At 39.9% G+C, this 20,833-nt stretch overlaps 1 long non-coding RNA gene across 4 annotated transcripts in view; it reads right to left on the bottom strand.

Annotated features, from left to right (window-relative positions):
* The window catches only part of LOC309661351, a 67,387-nt gene that overhangs the window by 19,850 nt on the left and 26,704 nt on the right, over positions 1-20,833 (bottom strand). The window contains exons 1-3 of one of the 4 annotated variants that reach the window (XR_014263966.1): positions 15,548-15,603; positions 14,655-14,781; positions 8,519-8,574 (exon numbers count right to left, since the gene is read on the bottom strand). This is a non-coding gene — a long non-coding RNA (uncharacterized lncRNA). Of the gene's footprint in view, positions 1-3,344; positions 3,397-8,518; positions 8,894-8,931; positions 9,893-14,654; positions 14,782-15,547; positions 15,604-20,833 lie in introns of those variants that run through there. The other 3 variants (XR_014263967.1, XR_014263965.1, XR_014263968.1) reach the window with 3 other exon arrangements.

Here is a 20,833-nt window from a genome sequence, read left to right as displayed (position 1 = left end):
TAACATTACATTTGGGTTAATAGGTAGGCTTAGGTTAAAATCCTTCCTGCATCACTTACTAGTTATATCACCTTAAAACAAATTCATCTATCTGAGTTTCAATTTCCTCATCTATAAAATGGGAAAAATAATAGACCCTCATAGTGAAACTGAGTCCCCCTAAAATCGAGTTCCCCTGCTGAGTTTATGACAAACCTCTCTATCTAAAACTTTATTCCCTTTTTTGTCCCATCCCTGTTCCCCTCAGGATTGAGGGGTATCAAAGAAAAGAGGGGATTGAAACCAAGCAGGACCCCGCGGGGCCCTCCCGGGTACAAAAACCCCTGTGCTCCATGTTTTCTTGTTTGTAAAAAAAAAGGCTTTAGTCTTCTAGACCTTCCCTCAGTTCAAAGAGCAGACTCAAGTAGTTACTAATTAGGAAAGTGAGGGAATTCAGAAACAAAGGAACAGCAGTCAAGAAACAATAGTTCAGCAATGAAACAGAGTCCTAGTTTCTCAAGAGATATACATAACAATCTGATGCATATCTTTGAGTTGTTCTGTAGAAACAAAGACCTCTGTCCAGGTGAAGGATGGTGACTACATTCTGAGCACAAGCACTAGATCCCAGACCGGTTGGAACCAGAAGGTTGATGATTAAGATTCCTGAAACATCACCTTGTCACCTCACCACCAACCAATCAGAAGAAAGCCCAGGAGCTGTAAATCTCATCCACATGTTGCCTTTAAAAACCCTTGCCTGCAAGCCAACAGGGAGTTCGGGTCTTTTGAGTGTGAGCTGCCCATTTCCCTTGTTTGGTGCCCTGCAAATAAATGCTGTACTTTCCTTCATCACAACCTGGTATCATTAGATTGGTTTTGCTGCGTGGCAGGCAAGTGGACCCAAGTTTGGTTTGGTAACAATAGTTATTTTTTATTTACGGGTTAAATGAGATACTACATACAAAGCACTTTGTGCCTGGTACATAGTATTTGCTTAATTAATTTTTCCTCAGTTATAAAATGGGAATCCGGGCTTCCCTGGTGGCACAGTGGTTAAGAATCTGCCTGCCAATGCAAGGGACATGGGTTCAAGCCCTGGTCCAGGAAGATCCCGCATGCAGTGGAGCAACTAAGCCCGTGTGCCACAACTACTGAGCCTGCGCTCTAGAGCCCGCAAGCCACAACTACTGAGCCCATGCACCACAACTGCTGAAGCCTGCGTGCCTGGAGCCTGTGCTCCGCAACAAGAGAAGCCACGACAATGAGGAGCCCACGTACTGCAACGAAGAGTGGCCCCCGCTGACAACTAGAGAAAGCCCGTGCACAGCGGGGAAGACCCAACGCAGCCAAAAATAAAAACAAACAAATAAATAAATAAATTTATAAAAAATAAAATAAAATAGGAATCCATCTCACAGGATTTTGGTGATGATTAAATGAGTTATTATATGTAAAGTGCATATAATAAGCTCTCAGTAAATGTTAATCTGATTATCAACTATAAACCAATTCAGAGATGGTTGATAATAAATTATCAATTAAAAGACCAAAAAGTGAAAAACAAACTCTGTCATTTATTTATAAACAGACAAAAATACTTTAAAAAACAGTTTACAAATGCTTCTTTGACCCAAATATCTGAAACCAAGAGGAATTACGTGGCCAAACCTTAGTTTACTCTGGTAAGTTTCTGGAACACAATGGATAGTTGTACGTTTTATTTAGATTACTAGGCCCATTTTCAATCATGCCATTGTTGAAGAGGGAAAATTTTCCCCTACCCTCTGGGTTCTTTTGGCTGGTATAATAATTAGATTGACACAAGACAGACTAATAGGAGAAAATCTAATTAAATTTTGTGTGTACAGAGGTCTCATAGATATGGAACCTAAAGAAATGACCAGAGCAGGCAGCTTTTATACTTTTTAGACAAAGAAACTATACATTTGTGAAGAACTGACAAGACACAGAACTTTGGGCTTGGGGTAGTAAAGTAACAGGTGTTGTTTATACAGCCTTCTGAGCACTGACTTCTCCCTCTCTGGTGATAAGACTGTCTCCCTACCTTCTGGTGCAGGGAGGGTACCTTTCACACGGGGGATTTATTTCCTGCTTTTGGGGAGACAGAGGAGGGTCAGAGTGTCCATCTTGTATTGGCTGTTTCTTAAGTAATTCAAAATAATCAATATGCCACTTTGGCACATTTGGGGGCAGTCTGCCCTAACACCATTAATTCCAGTTTTAAAACCAGAACAATATTCCCTCTTCATCTGTGTTTCCTACAGTGAAGAAAACTAACATTTTCCTTTTACTGGTTCCATATGACTCTTTTTATCTAGCTCTCAGACATATTTTGGACTAAATTCTTACGTCTTTTAAATTCTTCTCTAGCAGTAGACATTTGGGATGTTTGTTCGTGTGTCTGCACAGAGGCCAAATATTCATCACTGCCTATTTTAAGTATCTTGAACAAATTTAAAGTGGTTTCTCTTCCTATTCTTTTCCATCTTATTCTCTCCTCCAGGGTCCAGATCCTGCAAGTCTGGACATGCCCTTCGAGGGGCAGCCCCAGGCGAGGTGAAGTGATCTAGGGATTCCCCTACCAAGCCTGAAACTGAAACCTCTAAAAACTCATCTTTTTTTCTTTCTACATTACTTTTCATTTGCCTTTCTGGCACACGTCCTCCTCTTGAGCAAAATTCTTATCCCTCCAGAGCCTCTAAGTCGGCTGCACGTTTCCGTGCCTCTGGTCTTGCGGTCCCTTCTCGGCTGTGGTGAGGTTGTGCCCTCTCTTCTGAAGCCCTCCTTGCTTCAAAGGCTCTATTATTTAGTCGGAGGCATCGTTGCCTCAGGGAGGATCAGCACTATTAAGGCAGGAATGCAAAAACAAAGAAAAAATTATTGTTCAGCTTTTGTGTTTCAAGAATAGACTTTTGAAACCCAGAGCTGAGACAATAGTTGTGAAAGAAAAAAATATATATATCAGGGCTTTTTGAGGGAGAAAAGGTTTTTTCAGTTCCAAAAGGTTAGTTTTCAGTATCAATAAAAAAATCCCCTAATGAAGTTTAACAGAAAAATTACCTTGTAAAGAAAGTAGTTGAAGAACCTACCAGGCCAGAGAGTAGAAAAGTGTTGCCCCAGAAGAGGGGTGGAAAGTGGCTCAGAGCACATGGCTGGCATGTGGGTCAGAGAAGGCGTAAGTCCCACTTCCTTAGGGGTTGAAACCTTGGAGGGGAGCTGAAGAGACTCTACTGACAAGTTTTCAAAACGCCAAGATGGGGAGCCTCCTGTCCTAAGATGGAGCTCTGGGATGGCCGGAAGCTTCATAAGACCCACACAGAGCCTGATGCAGGCTTACTCACCTCGTTCATCCGGGAAGGCGCAGCGTGCAGTCAGTGCTTCCAGGCCCCGGGAGGGATGAGAGGGTTTTGTGTGTGTGTGTGTGTGTGTGTGTGTGTGTGTGTGTGTGGGAGAGGGAGAGGGAGAGGGAGAGGGAGGAGAGAGAGGGAGAGGGAGAGGGAGAGGGAGGAGGGAGAGGGAGGAGAGAGGGAGAGGGAGAGGGAGAGGGAGGAGGGAGAGGGAGGAGAGAGGGAGAGGGAGAGGGAGAGGGAGGAGGGAGAGGGAGGAGAGAGGGAGAGGGAGAGGGAGAGGGAGGAGAGAGGGAGAGGGAGAGGGAGAGGGAGGAGAGAGAGGGAGAGGGAGAGGGAGGAGGGAGAGGGAGAGGGAGAGGGAGAGGGAGAGGGAGGAGGGAGAGGGAGAGGGAGGAGAGAGAGGGAGAGGGAGAGGGAGAGGGAGGAGGGAGAGGGAGAGGGAGAGGGAGAGGAGACTGCAGGGCTCTCAGGGCTGGGACTCAGAGGGGCTACTACAGCATTGACTACACCTGGGGATCAGATGAGTTATCAGATCTCAGTTGATGACGGCCACCTGAAGACCACATGGGATGGCATATCTGTGTGCCACCAGTGTCAGTAAATGCTGATAAATGGAGACCTCTGGATGACATAGTGGTAGAAGAACAAGTATCCAGGACACTGGCCAATGCCTAGACACCTTGGAAGCCCCCTCTACTAGACACTGTTGGTCCCACCCCACCCCTTTTATTTGACCAGTACACCACCCTCAGCTGTTGTGAGTGTTGACTGATAGTAGCTTGTGGATCTACCCTTCTTCAGAGAATTGCCCTCACCAGGGAACTGCCCAAAACTACCTGGGAGGTTTACTGCACACCCCCCTGCCTCCACCAACCCAACCAGGGAACCAATGACTGACTGACACGGGATACAAAAACCTGTCCCCCTCATCTCAGCACCCTTCGCTTCTGAAAGGGTTCCGGCGTTCAGGATCCAGTCATGTCTCAGTCCTTTGATTCTGTGGGGAGGAACTTTGGTTCCAGGTGTTATTTTAGGTCAAAATTTTCTCCTCTGGTCACGCTTTGGCCACATGACTTGCGGGTTTTGTTTTGCTGTCTCTGAAAAACAACTCAGTACCTTTTTAGAAACAGGATAGGGCTAGTTTGGGCTGGTTCAACAGTTATAAGGAGCATCAACTTTGTGGTGCCACTCATACCCCAGGGCTCCCCAGCAAGCTGAGGCTAGATTTCAGCAGAAATCTCATTGTGTTTAGCTTTTTTGTTTGCTTGTATGTTTGTTTATTTTTTAAGCTTTCCTTTCAGGCTCCTCTTCTGCTACTCTGTCAGCCGCCACTTTGTATTTTTCCCAGATTGCCCACTTGTAACAAATCTCTGTCTCTCTGATTTTAAATCTTCTGAGAATCTGGACACCAGATGATTGTTAAAATCCAAAACAAGGACTCGTAACACTTGGTATGAGAGCCACTCTTCCCCATCCTGCACCCAACCAATCATGACCCACCAATCACTAAAACCCTGGATGTGGTCTTAGAATCCTGCACAAAAGATGCTCCCAGAAGTGCCTACCAATTGATAGAATTGGCATTTGGGGATACCTGGCACTGACTATACACTGATGTGTCCTGCTGATGCGGAGAATGGTTCAAGGACCAGGAAACCTGGTATCTGTAAGCCTTCCATTAAACGGTGTTAGTGTGAGTTCTAGAATGGTGATTAAACACTTAATATAAAAGGACAGGATTTTAGCCAGAATTATGTTTCCAGGTAGAAAACCCCGCCCCGTATGGACAGTGTCAGTTTTATTTTCTTGTCCCTATCCCACCTCTGCTCCCAGGGACCCTGGGTCAAGGAAAGCCATGCTGAAATATGCTACATCTGTTCCTGCTCTGTGGCTTCCTGATGTCCTACGAGATTTTGTATCCTTAGCTAATTAAATGGGAATTTGATTTAACCTTTTATCATGTGTATATGTGGGTGTGGTTTTCTACTGTCAGACTAGAGTCCAGGAGAAACATTTCTCCATCTCTGACCTAGAGGAGAGTAAGACTGATTCAGTTTTGCAGAAGAATCAGAGTTTTCTTTTAGGTGAAACTCATGAACTTGATTGAAAAAGTATAATGACATTGATTTAGGCTGTTGAGACCATTTTTGCCTCGTGGTTCTTGATTGTATTCTGGATAGGAGAGGTTGCTGGATCGCCAGGTTCTAGGTAGGTGAGGTGCTACGAGACCTTCCTTCCTTCAGGGCTGCCCACGTGTGAGTCCTCCTTTTCTAATGGCTCTGCCCCCTGGACCTACAGCAGACTCGGGGCTCCCATTTCGTAAAACACTGTTTTCCATACGACTTCTCTTCTTTCCTTCATCACTGAACCTCGTCAAAGACTCATCACACCTGCGACCCACTTCGTGACCCACTGCCCCTCTCCACTCCTTAAACCATGATTAGTTTAAATATTCCCTCCCACGCTTTGCTGCCAAATGGATGCCAGTGACTGTTGTCTAATTAGATTTTTCTGGGCCTTCCTTCTCTGTCTTAGGATGATACTGTAATTACTTCATCTTGCAGTGTTCTTGTCTTTGGACCCTCCTCTCTCACCCTTTTCGTCTTTTCCTGGTGGCTTCTTCTCTGCTTCTATTATTACTGACTTTTCCTTTTTCTGTTCTCCAAACGTAGAAGTATTTCCCAAGTTCCTTCTCCAGCTCCTCCACCAAGAACTCCTACTCTCTCATTTTTAGAACCCTCTCTATACTTTTTTCCTCAGCAAACATCCACTCCCTTTGCTTTAATTACCCCTGCTTTGAGCGTGACTCCTAGATTTATAAAATTAGTCTCTATCTGGGTACACAGCCATCTCATTCCCACCTACCTGGTGGCTATATCTACCTACGTGAGTAGCCAGCACAAACTCAACTAGTCAAAGTCAAACTCATTATGTTCTCTTGCAAATGATTACTTCCTGATGATTTATCTTTCAGCACCCTAGCTTGATAATTTGGATTTGTCTTTGTTCAGTGGCTTTCTAGAGGCCTTTCTGTCTGCCAGCCCTGCTTCTTCAAGAACTGTCCCATCCTAGCTACATGGCCACAGTCTTACAGGGTTCAACCTTCTCTGGCCTCAGATGATTGGCTAAAGGGTGGATCCACAGTATGCCTGTGGAGAGCAGCAGTACACGGTGGTTGATGGCTTGACTCTGAAGTAAATGGCGGGATATTAATCACTAGGTTACTATCCTCTAGATAGGTGGCATGGGTTTCTCTGATGATAAAGTACCTACTTCATTGGACTGTTATGAGTATCAAGTGAGATAATACATGTAAATTACCATGGAAAGCAGTTATTTCCTGGGATGTTTGGATTTGAGAAGAAAGCAATGTCTGTTTGTAATTTCCTCTCAGTGGTAGAGCTTGAAAGATATAAACCTCAGGAGGTATTAGTGACCATGTCTGCCACTTGGAAAAAGCTCCTCTGTAAGAGGGAAAGTTGGTTGACATCAGCTTGCAGGAAGGATGGTAGGTGAGAGATAGGATGGCATTTGGGTCCCTGCTTCTAGTTGGCTCTAATTGCTCCCAGGGCTGGGTTTCAGCCCCCCTTTGGATTTTGTGAACTCTTTTTGCCTAAGCTAATTCAATTTAACCTTCTGTTATCTGGCTGTAACCAAGAGTAACACCTTTAGCTCCCAAGTTCTTGTGATTACCAGGTCCTAAAGATTCTGAACTATCTGTGGCTTGGTGTCCTCTTGTCCATTTCCACCGCTTCCTTCGTTTTTCTGGGCAGTGCATATACCTGCTAATCAATCTCTGTACCTACAGTCTAACCTACAGTCTCATTTAAAAATAATTTTTTCTCAACTGCTACTTGAGCATGCCATGCTCCTTCTCCAGAACCTCCTAGGAATCTTCACTGTCTTCTGAGTAAAAGATAATTTCCTACTGGTGGTTTTACTTACCTTCTCAAGCTTCTCTCCACCCTCCCTGCCCTGCCAGCTACTCGCCACTTTTTACACTGCAGCTAAATAGAATGACTTGCTCATAATCCCTCTAGACTGGGCTCTTCTCTGTGTCATTGCTCACACTGCTGGTTTCCATCAGTCCCCTCAGCTTTTCTGCCATCATTTCTATAAAAACCTCACCACCTGCAAAGCCTACACTAAATTACATTGTTTTTTCCAAAAGACTTGTCTTTTTCCATGACTTGTCCCCAAGCAAAATGACATCTCTTGAACCATCAGATGTCTCATTTATGGTGTTTGACTCTGTTTTCTACTATAACTGTTTGTGTGCATAATTTATTTCTTCCACTAAGTACCTAGAGGACCAGTAAGTACCTAGAGGACCAGTGTATTACTTGCCACTACATAGCTACTACTGCGCTATGCTACTACATACAGGGCATTCAAAAAACATTTTTTGGAAGATAATTGAATCAAGAAATAATGTTCTCTGGTAGATTGGGACCAAAGAAGTTGAATGTATGTATTTGGGTGTGTGTCCATGTGTGTGTGCATTGGGAGAGAGAAATAAAGAAACAGAGAAAGACATATTTGAAGAACAGAATTAACTTCCACACCACAAATGAATTCAAGATGCATACAATTTGGCCAGTGACACCAATTTTGCCTTGTACTGCTATTTCTGTTTGTCACTATGGCAAAACTGATTTAATATTTTTTTACCTTAGTTCATATTCTGTATAATTCTTCTCTAAGTTTCTATGTGTTCTATTTTTATTAAGTATTATAATTTTATAATTCAATTTCCAACTTTAAAAGATAATCTAAAGCATTTTTTTTGCCTTATTATATATAGTTCTTAACAACGTAAGTATAGTAAAGGCAAATTGTGCTTTTAGTCAAAATCAGTAAAGTTTCTTTTTTTTTCTTTTTTTTTTGTTGGAGTATAGTTGCTTTACAATGTTGAGTTAGTTTCTACCGTACAGCAAAGTGGATCAGTTATACATATACATATATCCACTCTCTTTTTAGACTTCCTTCCCAGTTAGGTCACCACAGAGCATTGAGTAGAGTTCCCTGTGCTATACAGTAGAAAATCAATAAAGTTTCACACTGTGTTTCCTATTAGCTTAGCTGATTGCATACTCAGTTTAATAGTCATCTAGCAAGTGATGACTAGATATGCAGGAGTTTTACATAACATATGCAATACTTACTTTTTCAAAGAATCTTTCCATTTCTCCTCTGTAACATATTTCAGGATAAACTGATCCTTTAAATGAGAATTAAAAAGAGTAAGAAAGTGTTGGTATTCTGGAAAATTTTTAATATTATTAAAAATAATTGCCCACAAAATAAAGTCTATTGCTTAAAATACGTAGATGGTATGTATTTTTCCTTTTTATTCAAATATTAAGTTATTTTTCAAGAGGAAAAACTTCTGCATAACAAAAATATTGAACAGGTCATCATGGTTTACTAATAGAAATTTTGATTATCAAAATATATGTCTATATGGGAAAATGTGCGCATATTTCATTTTATTGAGGTGTGCCATTTGTAAGTCTTTATCTCATTTCCTGCTTAAGTGCCTTCCTCTTTTTTTTTTTTTTTTTTTTTTTTTAAGTGCCTTCCTCTTTAATGTCTACCCAAGGCAGGCAGTCAAGTAAAAAGCCAGAAACCAGAAAGTAAGTGGAATCATACAGAAGATGAGCTTTATGATTACCCCAATTCCAACCTTAAGAATACTCATTCCAGATGGATTAGAAGAACAGCAGGCTGTAATGAAAAACTAGTTCAAAAGAATCTGAGCCATTGTATAATGTCTACACTTGGCCTTGAAGGGGAGCAAAACTTTCCCCCTACTCTGTTGTGATCTCCAGCTAGGCCAGAGAATTAAGCTGACATAAAACAAATTAACAGGAGAAAAGCATACAAATTTTATTTTTACATGTACATGGGAGGCTTCATGGGAAAATGAAGACCCAAAGAAGAGGCCAGGCCTAAGTGTTTATATACTAGGTTGAACAAAGAAAGTTGTGGAAAAGTAACTAACATATATGGGGAGAGCAAAGGAAGATCAGAGTTATTTTAACAAGGTCTGTTTGTACAGAGTTCTCTTGGCCTCCACTCCCCGTCTCTGGTGATAAGAATGTTCCTTTTCTCCTGGTACCAGGAGGGCATCTTTCAAAAGGGAGTTTTATCTTCTGCTTTGGGGGAGAAAGGGGGAGTGAGGGGCTTCCCTGGCGGCACAGTGGTTAAGAATCCGCCTGCCAATGCAGGGGACACGGGTTCGAGCCCTGGTCCGGGAAGATCCCACAAGCTGCGGAGCAACTAAGCCCGTGTGCCACAACTACTGAGCCTGCGCTCTAGAGCCCGCGAGCCACAACTACTGAGCCCACGAGCCACAACTGCTGAGCCTGTGTGTCACAACAACTGAAGCCTGCACGCCTAGAGCCCGTGCTCCGCAACAAGAGAAGCTACCGCAATGAGAAGCCCGTGCACCACAACGAACAGTAGCCCCCGCTCGCCGCAACTAGAGAAAACCCGCGCTCAGCAATGAAGACCCAACACAGCCAAAGATAAATTTAAAAAAAAGGGGGGGGGGTGGAAGGTGAGAGCATCCTTCTTGTACCTGCTGTTTTTCAAGCACCTTCAGCTAGAAATAATCCTTATGCCCAATGGTATACTTTGGGGAGGCATATTCTGCCAGTATTCAGTCTTTGTGTGGATTCTGATGGGGTTTTAAAGGCGAAGAGAGCAAAATGACCAAGCTTTAGGAAAAAAGGGCCTGTATAGGAAGGGATATTGGGAAGAATGTAGAACATTCTTTTATTGGCGTTGGCTCTTCCATGTGGGTCTCCAGATGAGCAAAGACTGAGGGAAGATAAACTAAAGACCAATAACTAACAGTGAAATAGGGCTGGTTCATGCACACGTCTCTGTTCTGGTTAGTATTGACCTAAGAGCCCTGCATAATTATTCATTCTAGAGAATGAACTGTAGCCAAACTCCAAATCCTTTTTTTTTTCCTTTGTAATGGGTTATGTTTTTTAAAGAATGGGTTTACTTCTTTCCTTCTTATTTTTACTTGGGGAAATAATAAAACATTAAGTAATGATACCATAGCAAACACTAAAGCAATAGTCAGGGGAAGCAGCCGAGGGGTAAGCCAGATCTCCCATCTGATATAAAACATTACTCGATAAACCAGAGAAAAAAAGCATGCAGATTACTGGAAGTGGATGGCATTTCAGGTTTTGGCTTTTCCTTCTTGCATGTTTAATATACAAAATGTGTACTTGCTGCAGTACTGGTCTAAGCAGAAACCCCTAGGAACGGGACACAGGCCAAACACAGACCATATTCCCTGTGACTGTAGCCATCTGACAATTTGTTCTTGTTTTCTTTGCCTTCTTTTGGCACACAGTCTGTTTCCCAGAGATCTTTGTTTATAAACACTAAGAAAAGAAATAATTTATTATGACCGTTGACTTCTTTCCTCTAAATGACTACTGTAACAACTTGAATTACCTTGAAGTATAAGAGGAGCTTTCTGAGGGCTGCCTACCAGGCTATGGAATTTTGCTTCCATGGCAGTTTTGATGACAATGACCACTACCAAAGCAGCTGGCTAATCACTGAAAATCGAGAAGAAAAACTACTTTTTAGAAAATAACTTCTTTAGATTGTGTTTTCTAATCTTTTTAAACATACCACCCTCAATCTAAAGTAAAAATTTGCAGTTTAGAGTATTTTTGTTAGTTTTCCTGAAAGGTAAAACCAAAAATGTTTCCCATTTTCAACTTAACTGAATAATATTATAATTCTAATATAGCAGTTTTGATTATTCATAAAATAAAGATAGCATAAGAGAGAAAAATAAAAACAAAAGGAAAAAAATGGACATATCACAAAGTGATTTTGGTAATGATGTTGCCTTATATTTGTATGATTCTTTGTATATTTTAACATATGTTCATATACAGTGTCTTTCTGAGCTTTACAACAATCCTCTCTACTATAAAGACTTTCAGACATGGAACCCAGAAGAAATAACTTGTTTACCCCTGTAATTGGGCAACAAGAAAAAAAATAGCCAGAAAATAGTATGTCTAAAAAAATGTTCATTTGATGACAGCTCTTTTATCTTGGGAAAAGATATACCACAAAACTGAAGCTGGAACAGAGCAGGTTAGCTAAGGGACTGGCAATGCAAGACTTTTGATTTGCTCCAAAAGCAGGAATCAGCATTCGTGTATGCTCCAACAATAGCCTCATGTTGCTACTTCTTTTCCAACATTCAAAATTGCTTTCAAATTCCATGTTCCCTTCAACTATTTCTATTACAACTTCATCAAACTCAAGAATCTTCCGAGCTTGAACAGTATCCATCTCTCCTCTTTCTTTTTCTCTTTCTTTTCCTTTTTTATAAAATTTTTTCCTTTTTCTTCTTTAAATGCTTTAAGAAACTTCTTGCCATGTTTGTTATAGATGTGGGGGAAAAAAAGAAAACTGTAGATTTCTCCTTTTCTTTTTTTATTGATAATTGGTACTGAATACTAACTGTCTTTGAATTTTCTGTGCATTGATAAAACAGTCTTAATCAGATTGTAAACTGTCATATAGTAATTCTTGGAAAGAGTACAAAAGATTAGTTTGTGCTTTTGAGGAAAAAAATCCCCAAAGCACCACAATTCAAAGTATTGTTACTTATATTAAGAATCAGAGGGGGACTTCCCTGGTGGCACAGTGGTTGAGAGTCTGCCTGACAATGCAGGGGACATGGGTTCGAGCCCTGGTCCAGGAAGAACCCATGTGCCGTGGAGCAACAAAGCCCGTGTACCACAACTGAGCCTGCGCTCTAGAGCCCATGTGCCACAACTACTGAAGCCCACGCGCCTAGAGCCCGTGCTCCGCAACAAGAGAAGCCACCGCAATGAGAAACCCGTGCACTGCAACAAAGAGTAGCCCCCGCTCGCTGCAACTAGAGAAAGCCTGTGCACAGCAGTGAAGACACAAAGCAGCCAAAAAAAAAAAAAAAATCAGAGGGACTTCCCTGGTGGCGCAGTGGTTAAGACTCCATGCTCCCAATGCAGGGGACCTGGGTTCGATCCCTGGTCAGGGAACTAGATCCCATATGCCGCAACTAAGGAGCCCACTTGCCGCAACTAAGGAGCCCACCTGCCGCAACTAAGACCCAGTGCAACCAAATAAATAAATAAATAAATATTAAAAAAAAAAAGAATCAGAAAATCCCTTTGCTCCACACATCAGAATTACTGTCCAAAAGGGGAGCACTCAGCACTTGTTGGAGGTTAGAAAGATGAAAATGATGACGGTTTATTTTGGTGATTTTCTTGCATATTTATTTTCAAAAACTGGTAGAAAAACAGAAGAGAATTGAAGTTACAAGGAAAGAGAAACTGACTGGTGTCATTGGACAATTTGATAGCAGAATATGCTGTCATTTAAAAAATTCAGCATCCCAGTATTATATTTTTGATGAAATCTTTATAATGAAGTATTGGGATTTACATGTATACACTACTATGTATAAAAAAGATAACTAATGAGAAGCTACTGTGTAGCAGAGGGAACTCTACTCAATGTTCTGCGGTGACCTAAATGGGAAGGAAATCCAAAAAAGAGGGGATATATGTATACGTATAGCTGATTCACTTTGCTGTACAGCAGAAACTAACACAACATTGTAAAGCAACTATACTCCAATAAAAATTAATTTAAAAAAAAGAAAGAAAAGAAAACAGAAGTATTAACACTGCCACTTCATTCCCAACAGTTACATCCATCTATCATCAGATTTCTTCTCTGTGTACATGAGTGACTAGAATGTTTCCCTCTGAGTCAGACATTGGAGCAAGCTATCCAATGCATTTGTGTAGAAACATCTAATGCATACATTGGATATATTCCATTCTCCGCCATTAATCATTTAATGGGGTTCCTAAAGTATTTTGCAAATCTATAAACAGGAAATCCTGTGTGTAATACTTTCTTCTGGTCTTTGTCTTCTTGTAATATTATACTTCAAAAGTAATTCCTAGTAGTCAGATGACTAAATAAACACGAGATTCTGGAATTAAAAGAATAAATTAAAAGGATGGATTACAGGATTAACTCATTAGGCTGAAATACTAAGGAAACTAGGCCAACTGGGACCTCATTTTCTGTCCCATGGCCTTCCGTGATTTCTAATTTTTTGGCAACACACATTGTTCCAACATGCCTGGGCATGTTTGGGAGACAGGCTTTGCTTCAAGCCAAGCTCCCCAAGGACTCCTGATAATTCAATGGCGGGAGAGGGTGGGAATTGTCAGTAGAACTGTAGATGTACTTTAAGTTCAAGCTGGGATCCCCACTCCACACAGATACATAGAAGCTGTTATTATACCTACACTTATTACAGCTACATCTCATCATACCTATTTCTCACGGTATGCCCACACATAGGAGTTATTATATCTAAATAAACCTGATGGAGACCAGGAACAAGTTGAATTTGTTAATTCTACAATCATCTTAACTGTTAAGGCGATCTAGGCTCTTGACAGACATCTAGATTCTTGACAGGGAAAGATGCTCTTAAGATTTTTATAATTGCTTATTCTTAATAATTTTAAATGTTATATATAAGCCTTAGTGTCTTACTAAACATATCCCACTGTCATGAAAGAGAAAATGCCATCAGCACTAGAAGTCTTAAGATAAAGGGAACATAGCTATTCAAACAACACCATGGTGAAAAGCTTAAATTTCAAATAGACTCAATTATCTGTGTCCCTCATCAATGTGATGAACATCTAGTGTGTGTGTGTGTGTGTGTGTGCGCATGCACGTGCATGCGTGCACTCATGTGTGTATATAATAGTACATACTATTATATACGTACTGATCTGTAATATACATTGCATATAAATATAATATATATTATTTAATATTATTAAATAATATATATTACATTATATTTACATGCAATGTATATTATAGATCAGTTCGTATCAGTTCGTATATAATAGTATATATTGTAGGAATTGTATTAAAGTATTATAAAAATTGCATTATAGTGTAGAAATTATAAGCAGTGGAAAGGCTGTTTACAGCATTGCTTTCAATGTGGAACATCTCCAAAGTTTGGGGCTATTAGAAGTGTCGCAATTGCTATCATGAGGCTCACCTCCACAAATGTGCTACATTGCTTGATCTCCCCAAAATGCACAAACTGAAATCTTAACCCCAATGTGATAGTATAAGGGCGTGAGGCCTTTAGGAGGTGATTAGGTCATGGAGGTAAGGTAAAGCTCTCTTATAAAAGAGACCCCAGGTACATACCTTGCCCTTTCTGCCAGGTGAGGACACAGTGAGAAGAACACATAGGCGGTCTATGGACCAGGAAGCAAGTTCTCATCAGACATTGAATCTGCCAGCACTTTGATCTTGGTCTTCCCAGCCTTCAGAACTGTGAGAAATAAATTTCTGTTAATAATAGAAATAAATATATTCTTTTATAGCAGCCTGAACCGAGACATGTTGGTACTGTTTTTTTTTTTAACATTTTTTTTTTATTCAAACAGAGTCACAAAAATTATAATCATCCTCATCAGTTCACTCAGTCCCATGTAATTAATTTTTTTTATCTTGATTTTTCTTAGCACTTTTATGAATTCATCGGTTTTCCATTAGAGTTCTGAAAATGCTTATTCATTCAGTTCAGCAGTATAGTCAGTTACCAGAAACCTGTACTTGTCAGAGTCTTTTCCACGAATTCCTTGAAGGTGAAACCCTTTTATAGAAACATCTCTGCAAAAGCATCAGAGTACACCCAGAACTGTCTGTAAATGACAAAAGACTTAAAAATGACCACGATTAAAGATTTAATGAAAGTTCATAATAATGCAATTGACAAGGAAATTTAGTTATTTCTGAGATATACATTTTAAAGTAATAACTAGAATTATGACTTATAACATGATACCAGAACATATAAGATTTTTAGGAATTTCATGTAATGTCTGAAACATTTATATTAAAATATTTCCATACAAATAACCCAAAGAAAGTTTAGTATTAGTTTTTGTTTTTTTGTTTGTTTGTCTTTTTATACAGCAGGTTCTTATTAGTCATCAATTTTATACACATCAGTGTATACATGTCAATCCCAATCGCCCAATTCAGCACACCACCATCCCCACCCCCACGCGGCTTTCCCCTCTTGGTGTCCATACGTTTGTTCTCTACATCTGTGTCTCAACTTCTGCCCTGCAAACCGGCTCATCTGTACCATTTTTCTAGGTTCCACATATATGCGTTAATATACGATATTTGTTTTTCTCTTTCTGACTTACTTCACTCTGTATGACAGTCTCTAGATCCATCCACGTCTCTACAAATGACCCAATTCCGTTCCTTTTTATGGCTGAGTAATATTCCGTTGTATATATGTACCACAACTTCTTTATCCATTCGTCTGTCAATGGGCATTTAGGTTGCTTCCATGACCTGGCTATTGTAAATACTGCTGCAATGAACATTGGGGTGCATGTGTCTCTTTGAATTATGGTTTTCTCTGGGTATATGCCCAGTAGTGGGATTGCTGGGTCATATGGTAATTCCATTTTTAGTTTTTTAACGAACCTCCATACTGTTCTCCATAGTGGCTGTATCAATTTACATTCCCACCAACAGTGCAAGAGGGTTCCCTTTTCTCCACACCCTCTCCAGCATTTGTTGTTTGTAGATTTTCTGATGATGCCCATTCTAACTGGTGTGAGGTGATAGCTCATTGTAGTTTTGATTTGCATTTCTCTAATAATTAGTGATGTTGAGCAGCTTTTCATGTGCTTCTTGACCATCTGTATGTCTTCTTTGGAGCAATGTCTATTTACGTCTTCTGCACATTTTTGGATTGGGTTGTTTGTTTCTTTAATATTGAGCTGCATGAGCTGTTTATATATTTTGGAGATTAATCCTTTGTCTGTTGATTCGTTTGCAAATATTTCCTCCCATTCTGAGGGTTGTCTTTTCGTCTTGTTTATGGTTTCCTTTGCTGTGAAAAAGCTTTGAAGTTTCATTAGGTCCCATTTGTTTATTTTTGTTTTTATTTCCATTACTCTAGGAGGTGGATCAAAAAAGATCTTGCTGGGATTTATGTCAAAGAGTGTTCTTCCAATGTTTTCCTCTAAGAGTTTTATAGTGTCCGGTCTTACATTTAGGTCTCGAATCCATTTTGAGTTTATTTTTGTGTATGGTGTTAGGGAGTGTTCTAACTTCATTCTTTTACATGTAGCTGTCCAGTTTTCCCAGCACCACTTATTGAATAGACTATCTTTTCTCCATTGTATATCTTTGCCTCCTATGTCATAGATTAGTTGACCACAGGTGTGTGGGTTTATCTCTGGGCTTTCTATCTTTTTCCATTGATCTATGTTTCTGTTTTTGTGCCAGTACCATATTGTCTTGATTACTGTAGCTTTGTAGTATAGTCTGAAGTCAGGGAGTCTGATTCCTCCAGCTCCGTTTTTTTCCCTCAAGACTGCTTTGGCTATTCGGGGTCTTTTGTGTCTCCATACAAATTTTAAGATTATTTGTTCTAGTTCCGTAAAAAAAATGCCATTGGTAATTTGATAGTGATTGCATTGAATCTGTAGATTGCTTTGGGTAATATAGTCATTTTCACAATATTGATTCTTCCAATCCAAGAACATGGTATATCTCTCCATCTGTTGGTATCATCTTTAATTTCTTTCATCAGTGTCATAGTTTTCTGCATACAGGTCTTTTGTCTCCCTAGGTAGGTTTATTCCTAGGTATTTTATTCTTTTTGTTGCAGTGGTAATTGGGAGTGTTTCCTTAATTTCTCTTTCAGATTTTTCATCATTAGTGTATAGGAATGCAAGAGATTTCTGTGCATTAATTTTATATCCTGCAACTTTACCAAATTCATTGATTAGCTCTAGTAGTTTTCTGGTGGCATTTTTAGGATTCTGTATGTATAGTATAATGTCATCTGCAAACAGTAACAGTTTTACTTCTTCTTTTCCAATTTGTATTCCTTTTATTTCTTTTTCTTCTCTGATTGCTGTGGCTAGGACTTCCAAAACTATGTTGAATAATAGTGGTGAGAGTGTACATCCTTGTCTTGTTCCTGATCTTAGAGGAAATGCTTTCAGTTTTTCACCGTTGAGAATGATGTTTGCTGTGGGTTTCTCGTATATGGCCTTTATTATGCTGAGGTAGGTTCCCTCTATGCCCACTTTCTGGAGACTTTTTATCATAAATGGGTGTTGAATTTTGTCAAAAGCTTTTTCTGCATCTATTGAGATGATCATATGGTTTTTCTTCTTCAATTTGTTAATATGGTGTATCACATTGATTGATTTGCATATATTGAAGAATACTTGCATCCCTGGGATAAATCGCACTTGATCATGGTGTATGATCCTTTTGATGTGTTGCTGGATTCTGTTTGCCAGTATTTTGTTGAGGATTTTTGTACCTATATTCATCAGTGATATTGGTCTGTAATTTTCTTTTTTTGTAGTGTCTTTGTCTGGTTTTGGTATCAGGGTGATGGTGGCCTCATAGAATAAGTTTGGGAGTGTTCCTTCCTCTGCAATTTTTTGGGAGAGTTTGAGAAGGATGGGTGTTAGCTCTTCTCTAAATGTTTGATAGAATTCACCTGTGAAGCCATCTGGTCCTGGACTTTTGTTTGTTAGAAGATTTTTAATCACAGTTTCAATTTCATTACTTGTGATGGGTCTGTTCATATTTTCTATTTCTTCCTGGTTCAGTCTTGGAAGGTTATACCTTTCTAAGAATTTGTCCATTTCTTCCAGGTTGTCCATTTTATTGGCATAGAGTTGCTTGTAGTAGTCTCTTAGGAAGCTTTGTATTTCTGTGGTGTCTGTTGTAACTTCTCCTGTTTCATTTCTAATTTTATTGATTTGAGTCCTCTCTTTTTCTTGATGAGCCCGGCTAATGGTTTATGAATTTTGTTTATCTTCTCAAAGAATCAGCTTTTAGTTTTATTGATCTTTGTTATTGTTTTCTTTGTTTCTATTTCATTTATTTCTGCTCTGATCTTTATGATTTCTTTCCTTCTGCTAACTTTGGGTTTTGTTTGTTCTTCTTTCTCTAGTTCCTTTAGGTGTAAGGTTAGATTGTTTACTTGAGATGTTTCTTGTTTCTTGAGGTAGGCTTGTATAGCTATAAACTTCCCTCTTAGAACTGCTTTTGCTGTATCCCATAGATTTTGGATCGTCGTGTTTTCATTGTCATTTGTCTCTAGGTTTTTTCTGATTTCCTCTTTGATTTCTTCAGTGATCTCTTGGTTATTTAGTAACGTATTGTTTAACCTCCATGTGTTTGTATTTTTTACGTTTTTTTCCCTGTAATTCATTTCTAATCTCATAGTGTTGTGGTCAGAAAAGATGCTTGATATGATTTCAATTTTCTTACATTTACTGAGGCTTGATTTGTGACCCAAGATGTGATCTATCCTGGAGAATGTTCCATGTGCACTTGAGAAGAAAGTGTAATCTGCTGTTTTTGGATGGAATGTCCTATAAATATCAATTAAATCTATCTGGTCTATTGTGTCATTTAAAGCTTCTGTTTCCTTATTTATTTTCATTTTGGATGATCTGTCCATCGGTGTAAGTGAGGTGTTAAAATCCCCCACTATTATTGTGTTACTGTCGATTTCCTCTTTTATAGCTGTCAGCAGTTGCCTTATGTATTGAGATGCTCCAATGTTGGGTGCATATATATTTATAATTGTTATATCTTCTTCTTGGATTGATCCCTTGATCATTATGTAGTGTCCTTCCTTGTCTCTTGTAACATTCTTTATTTTAAAGTCTATTTTATCTGATATGAGTATAGCTACTCCAGCTTTCTTTTGATTTCCATTTGCATGGAATATCTTTTTCCATCCCCTCACTTTCAGTCTGTATGTGTCCCTAGGTCTGAAGTGGGTCTCTTGTAGACAGCATATATATGGGTCTTGTTTTTGTATCCCTTCAGCAAGCCTGTGTCTTTTGGTTGGAGCATTTAATCCATTCACGTTTAAGGTAATTATCGATATGTTTGTTCCTATTACCATTTTCTTAATTGTTTTGGGTTTGTTTTTGTAGGTCCTTTTCTTCTCTTGGGTTTCCCACTTAGAGAAGTTCCTTTAGCATTTGTTGTAGAGCTAGTTTGGTGGTGCTGAATTCTCTTACTTTTGCTTGTCTGTAAAGGTTTTGATTTCTACATCGAATCTGAATGAGATCCTTGACGGGTAGAGTAATCTTGGTTGTAGGTTTTTCCGTTTCATCACTTTAAGTATATCATGCCACTCCCTTCTGGCTTGTAGAGTTTCTCCTGAGAAATCAGCTGTTAACCTTATGGGAGTTCCCTTGTATGTTATTTTTCATTTTTCCCTTGCTGCTTTCAATAATTTTTCTTTGTCTTTAATTTTTTCCAATTTGATTACTATGTGTCTCGGAGTGTTTCTCCTTGGGTTTATCTTGTATGGAACTTGTCGTGCTTCCTGGACTTGGGTGGCTATTTCCTTTCCCATGTTAGGGAAGTTTTCGACTATAATCTCTTCAAATATTTTCTCTGGCCTTTTCTCTCTCTCTTCTCCTTCCGGGACCCCTATAATGTGAATGTTGTTGTGTTTAATGTTGTCCCAGAGGTCTCTTAGGCTGTCTTCATTTCTTTTCGTTCTTTTTTCTTTATTCTGTTCCACAGCAGTGAATTCCACCATTCTGTCTTCCAGGTCACTTATCCGTTCTTCTGCTTCAGTTATTCTGCTATTGATTCCTTCTAGTGTAGTTTTCATTTCAGTTATTGTATTGTTCATCTCTGTTTGTTTGTTCTTTAATTCTTCTAGGTCTTTGTTAAACATTTCTTGCATCTTCTCGATCTTTGCCTCCATTCTTTCTCCGAGTTCCTCGATCATCTTCACTATCGTTATTCTGAATTCTTTTCCTGGAAGGTTGCCTATCTCCACTTCATTTATTTGTTTTTGTGGGGTTTTATCTTGGTCCTTCATCTGGTACATAGCCCTCTGCCTTTTCATCTTGTCTTTCTGTGAATGTGGTTTTTGTTTGACAGGCTGTAGTTCTTCTTGCTTCTGCTGTCTGCCCTCTGGTGGATGAGGCTATCTAAGAGGTTTGTGCAGGTTTCCTGATGGGAGGGACTGGTGGTGGCTAGAGCTGACTCTTGCTCTGGTGGGCAGAGCTCAGTAAAACTTTAATCCACTTGACTGTTGATGGGTGGGGCTGGTTTCCCTCCCTGTTGGTTGTTTGGTCTGAGGCAACCAAACACTGGAGCCTACATGGGCTCTTTGGTGGGGCTAATGACAGACTCTGGGCGGGCTCATGCCAAGGAGTACTTCCCAGAACTTCTGCTGCCAGTGTCCTTGTCCCCACGGTAAGCCACAGCCACCCCCCGCTTCTGCAGGAGACCCTCCAACACTAGCAGGTAGGTCTGGTTCAGTCTCCCCTGGGGTCACTCCTCCTTCC

This window comes from Balaenoptera physalus (genome assembly GCF_965194825.1).
Source record: "Balaenoptera physalus genome assembly, chromosome: 5".
Lineage (NCBI taxonomy): Eukaryota > Metazoa > Chordata > Mammalia > Artiodactyla > Balaenopteridae > Balaenoptera > Balaenoptera physalus.
The sequence above is the reverse complement of the archived record's forward strand: the minus strand, read 5'-3'. Positions and strand labels throughout refer to the sequence as shown.